Genomic DNA, 6096 nt, shown 5'->3' on the forward strand with positions numbered 1-6096 from the left:
CACATTTCCAGCTGCGGCTGCTTTACAATAAAAGCGTTCAATCGGTTAAACATGGTAACAGGAAATGCAACGTATTTGTCACTGAGGTTTGCACTGATTGTAAACACCAATTTACATTCTCTGTTGTATTTCTGACAAAGCAGCTGTTCAAGGAGTGTTCGCTGAAGTAATAAACGCCACCACTGACAACTAGTTTCACTAAATCAACCAGGATTTAAATCTTAAGGATTAGAACTTTAGGGATGGCTAATTAGTGACAAAGATTACTTTTCCTGGAACAAGTTGCCCATGACAATGCTGATTCATGCAGTACTCTTCCAACCCTGAAACAACATCTTGTTAATTGGCAAACTAGTTGAAGTATGGGACAATTTGTAAAGGAGTTTCATTGGTTCTGGTCCAGCACCGCCACCAGTGTCACCCCAAGTTGGTGAAAAACTCCACCTCAAGGATGACTTGATTGGAGAGCTATATTTGCTGTCTTTTCTTCTTTTTAATGAAAACAATAATAAGCAAAGACATATTCTATCAAATAAAATAAAAACTGCTTGTACTGGATTGGTAAGACATAACCATGCAAACTTCTAGCAGCAAATATTATATATAAGTGATTTCTTATCGTGCACAATAACATTTGAACTCAATTCATACACGCTCATATACCTTCAGGGCTAAAACTTCATCCTATGTGTTACACACACTGTCAAATGAAATCACTATACAGTATATGTACACTGAAGTGTGCAGATTCCAAATTATTTAGGTCTCAACAAAAGTAGAACAAAGAATACAGAGTTGGCAGGTAAGTAGAGCACATCGCCTGCTGTGTGCCAAAGATATTGTTATCTTGTTGGCTGTGAGCACCGCTGTTTAAGTGTCATTACTTCATAAACATTAATTTTATGGCATTTCTGCATCACTGGGTCGGATACAGTGGATAGCGACAAGGGAGGAGGAAGGACAGATGTGATCTCAGAAGCCAGATCCACACCTAAAGCGTTACAATTACAGAGTAAATAACTTCATTTTTATACTGTCATTGTCATTACTTTTTTGCTTACTTAATAAAACAATAGCCATCCCTTTGTCCTAACGTGGGGAAGTAAAAAAAAAAAAAAAAAAAAAGCTGGATCATTTCATATTGTTCATTGGTTCCACAGCTTATAAGTCTAAAGAAGATTAAATAGGATATGAAGATCATGAAGTCATAATAAAGAAAGCAACCACTGAATTCATAACAATGAGTCGCTTAACACAAACATCAGAGAAGATGTTTTCCAATATGTGACATATAACAATTTGGAAAAGGTACTTCTATTGAAATAAATGTGGGCGTTTTGTTATGGTATGCCAAACCATATACTCAAATATTAAATAATAAACCCACATACATGTTTGACAAAAATAATGATTAAAACTTATTTTCATAAGATATTAAGCAGCTCCAGACAAACACGCTGCTTAACACACAGTTCAATCAGAAATGGAATCAGTATCCGAATCAGAGTTGCAACAACTAGAGCACAGAAATATTGACCTGGTTAATTGGTGCTGACACATTGCAAGAAGTATGGGAGTGACACTCGAGGTCCCGGGCATACCATAACAGTAGCTCATATATTATAGCATAGATAAGACAGGCTACATGACGGCAGACTAAACATAAACAATCGGCAGGTATACATTCAGAGCTGATGACTCTTTCCACTGCGGCAGCAAATTTGGTAACAGCTGATGTTCGGCATAAGACTCAACACATATGGGAAAAATACAACCACACTGATTTGCAGACTGAATGGCTAATACCTACTTCACTGCTAACATGTACAGTATGCAAATTTCCATAGACTGTACAGTATTACCCATATACGCAACAGTAGCTGCAAAAACAAAGGCAGCATGAGAGATAATCAGTCTTAAGTCCTCATCTAAACTACACCCAGTCTGTCCAATGCCTGCCGGCCCTGGGGATTGTGCTGGAGTTTTAATCCACTTAAAAGCAGAGGACCTCTGCTGCTGTTTCCAAGGGGCTTGACCCACGTTCAATGTGCACGCACACAGACACACATGCACAAAAACAATCAGCAGTACACGTATGCGGCTCTGTGCACACATTCAGCCACTCCTCATAAACAAACACAATGCTTTTTCTTTTTTTCCCACACATACAGTATTAAGGTGAACGCACAAATGGAAGAATGCAATCCACACATTAATCTATGTACAAATTTAAAAAGCCCTCTGGGGGTCTGAAATGTATTAATCATATTTACAATAACCATAATAAGGAGCCAAGTCTGGACAGATCTTTGAATTGTCTACTTCAACAACAAGGGCCAGAGTGAGAACTCAAATTTAAACCTGTATAGAAGGCTGATGGATTGTCAAAGCCCAGCCTTACGTTGACCGGATTTATTGAAGAGAGGTCAACAGTCATTCCAGCACTGTTCAATTCCACTTTCTACTGTAGCTCTGTTACAGTGTGTGTGTGTGTGTGTGTGTGTGTGTGTGTGTGTGTGTGTTTGTGCGTGTGCGTGTGCGAGTTCACATCACAAGAATGTTAAAAAAGATACATGTTCTCTCCCTTGTACTAATACAACTGCAAAAATATAAACAACACACACACACACACACACACACACACACACACACACACACACAACCTTGTTCATATTAATGTGCTGAAAATCAACTGTGCAAAAAACTGTTTTTGTTTGGCAATAAAAAATATTTTTGCTTAAGTTGATATGGTTTATTCTGTGCAGCGGACACATTGTCATACTTTTTCTCTTCTTGCACCAACGTTTGTCGTTATCTAATTTGAAATGTACTAATTCCTTATTCTTGCGGAGGGAGGATGAACCACTGACTTGAACAGCTGCTTCATGACCCAAAAAACTGTCAGTCTTTCCCTGGAATAAATTGTGGAATATACCATCTTTGGGTACAGGGGGGAGTTGGAAACGTGCATTTTCAGGGAAGCAGACGTCACCAGCGAGTGCGTGCGTTTGGGCGCGATCACAAATTGCATCACAAGAATATAAACTTCAATTCGTTAAAAGTGGCCTGTTTAAAGTGTCGAAAGAGGTAAAAATAAAGAATAGCTTGGAGTTAAGCTCCCCTGTGTTTCAGAGCGGTGTTTCTAGAGGACCCATAGTAGAATCAATTCAGCGAGAGGGGAGCTTGAAACTGCCCACTCATGCTTTCCTCTGAGTCTGAGAGAAACACAGTTGAAGGGAACACACAGACCAGTCGGCCGCACTACATGCTCACAACAGGCAGGCTCCCATCACTAACGGAAAAACAACAGCAGTCTCTCTGCATATAATTACAATAATACTCTAAACACTATGCAAAGCAAAGATCTCAGAAATACTACATTCAACTCCTGGGATGATATGGAGGAATTTCATAGTGATACTACATTATCTTTAAAGTCACCATGGACTCACTGTAGAGTGCCTGTGTAAACACCCAAAGGAATATATTCAAATACCATTTTAAAATTGCATTACGTGTTTGATCTGTCAACAAACAAACAAACGTGAAATTTAGTTTGTATGCAAAGCTTCTGCTGATTTCAGTTTTAGGGATTGTTATTGGTCGACTCCACGTCCTGCAGATGTTATGAATGCAGATGATACCCTAACCTTCATCAGGTGAAGCGACTGTTAATGTGATGCCTCAGATGTGGGTGGGGAGCCACAATAGTTCTGTGGGTGTGCATGCGTAAAGGCGCGCATGTGCGTGCAAGCGTGAAGGCTCGCAGGTACGTGTATGCGTCCGAGTATTTGCCTCCGCCAGGGCCATAAAGGTAACAAAACAACATTTTCTCAAACTCAGTCTGTAAGTATACAAATTAAAACAGGAAATTAAATTAGATACATAAACGATAGGGGTCTGAGCGTCAAATATTGAAGATTAATTTCAGCTAATGCCACTCAAGAACTGTTTCTTCTCTGGTATTAAATGGAGTGTGTAACTGCTTGACAAACGTATGCAATTGTGTATTGGCTCAGTACATAACGCATATATGCTCAGCTTCCCACTCATTCTGCTCACAAGCAAACCTAACAGCTTTGCCAGTCTGTCTTCTGTTGGTTGCTCTTCACTCATCTGCTCAGCTGCATCAGCTGGATGTGCCTAGCTCAAGGGCATCTGTTGACAGAGAAGAAGGCAAGGATGCACATACTATAAGAAGATGCTGTCATAAATGGTAGTGTCATAGCTAAAGTTACCCAGTTTATCTAAGGCAGCAACTGCTGTGAGCTTTCGAGGACTCTTGAGGTGTTAGGTGCTTCCCAAATATGTCAAACTATTCTACATGAATAGGAAAAGGTTGTTGAGTCAGAACATTTCCCCGACAAATAAATAAAGGTAAATACAAATGTGCAAAATTTCATGTGTTGGCCTCAGATTGTAAAATCTGCAACATTTGGGGTCAGATTAGAGAAAGCAGTCTGACCTTTTAACCACCATCGTGCTGAAACACCTGCTGCAGGCATCTGGGTCAACAGCTGATGTAAACCAAAAGGTTTTACATCACAACTTTCATGCAGTTGCAGCCGGTTCAGTAAAAGTGTGCACACGAATCTGTGTCCACGTCAAATGACTCACATTATTTGCATTCATGTACAGTACTCACATACATTTGTGCGCTTGCAATTCTCATTTGAATGTGTTTGCGTGTGCCTTGTCGAGGGGTGTGTTTCCACGCCACCAGCCCACTCACCAATGTCACCTTCATGGGTGGCTCCATCGTAGGAGCATCCTTCAGAATGCAACAGATTAGCTTTGCAGGCAGGGATGTTGATGAGGTCATCACTTCCCAAGGTCACACCTACCTACATCTAGCTATAGACCCACTGGCGTTAAAGCCCCCCCACCTCTTCAGATCCTATAGAGCCTTGATTCTACCTCCTGCCTGCGTGTAGATCTGAATAAGGCAGAATAAGCTATATCCAACAGGATAAGCCTTATTGTAATACTCAGTGATGGAACAGGCTGCTTCGGCCCCTTCAGGCTTCCTTCACCCACAACAGTCTTGAAACAGGCTTCAACAGCTACGTGTTACAACATACTGTACGTTACTCACAGCATCTCTAAGCTCCTATAGCCTTTTTAATCTCCACATGCACATTTCAGCAGGCTGTGTTGTTGTAAGCCCTGTTACGCAATGATTGATGATCAGATCAGCTCTTTGAGATTCTGTCACTTCCCCATGACCACACATCTGAATATAGATGGGCATAACATATGCATTCTCAACAAGTGTTTTTTAGCCTCCTTTTTGTTCTTTTCTGTCAGTTTGTGCAACTGTGCAACACTATGCACTATAGTAATGACTTATTTGACATTATAAAGTCCCTGTTTGACAATCTGTTTTTTTTTTTGGTGTTTTTTTTTTTTTTTTGGGGGGGGGGGGGGGTGTTTTGTGGACCAAATAATTAATATAGCAAAATTGTTTTTACAGTTCTCATAAATGGCAGCAGCCTTTTTTTCAGTCCCTGCGTCTCTTCTGCTCTGTCAGAGGAGGATTCTCTCCTGCAGCAGTTCCCCTTGGGGTTGTGCAACTGTTCAGCGTTAGTGCAGTGAGCATGCAAAAGATGGACTTGTACAACGGCTACATCTGTGTGTGTACTAATTTTCCTCCACTGATTCTCTGTGGAAGGCAAATTTCCCTGCTGTACAGTGCTACATCTCTTTCTTTATTCCCCTCCCCTTGTGAGACAATGAACACATTGAGGCAAATCTGTTTCCACAGCCTGTGAATAAGAGACAGACAGCTTTGTTTTGCACAAGTGTGCGCGCGCACGCGCACACGCACACGCACACGCACACACACACATATATGCGAGCATGTTTTGCATGTGACAGATAAAGAACAAATGTGTTTGTGTATGGACACACGTATACTCGTGTATCCATGTGCAAACGTGTATGAGAAGCCTGCGTCATGCATTCGCCATGTGAGTCACTTGCTCTTGTGCAGGGCTCTAAGTAGTGAGTAAGAGCCCTCTACTACCGTCGCCCGTCTCCACTCACACTCTCTGGGGCCCAAACACACACACAAAAAAAACAGAACTCTGCCATTTC

This window comes from Embiotoca jacksoni, unplaced genomic scaffold, assembly GCF_022577435.1.
Source record: "Embiotoca jacksoni isolate LCO1_2020_lvr unplaced genomic scaffold, fEmbJac1.0.p SCAF_18, whole genome shotgun sequence".
NCBI lineage: Eukaryota > Metazoa > Chordata > Actinopteri > Embiotocidae > Embiotoca > Embiotoca jacksoni.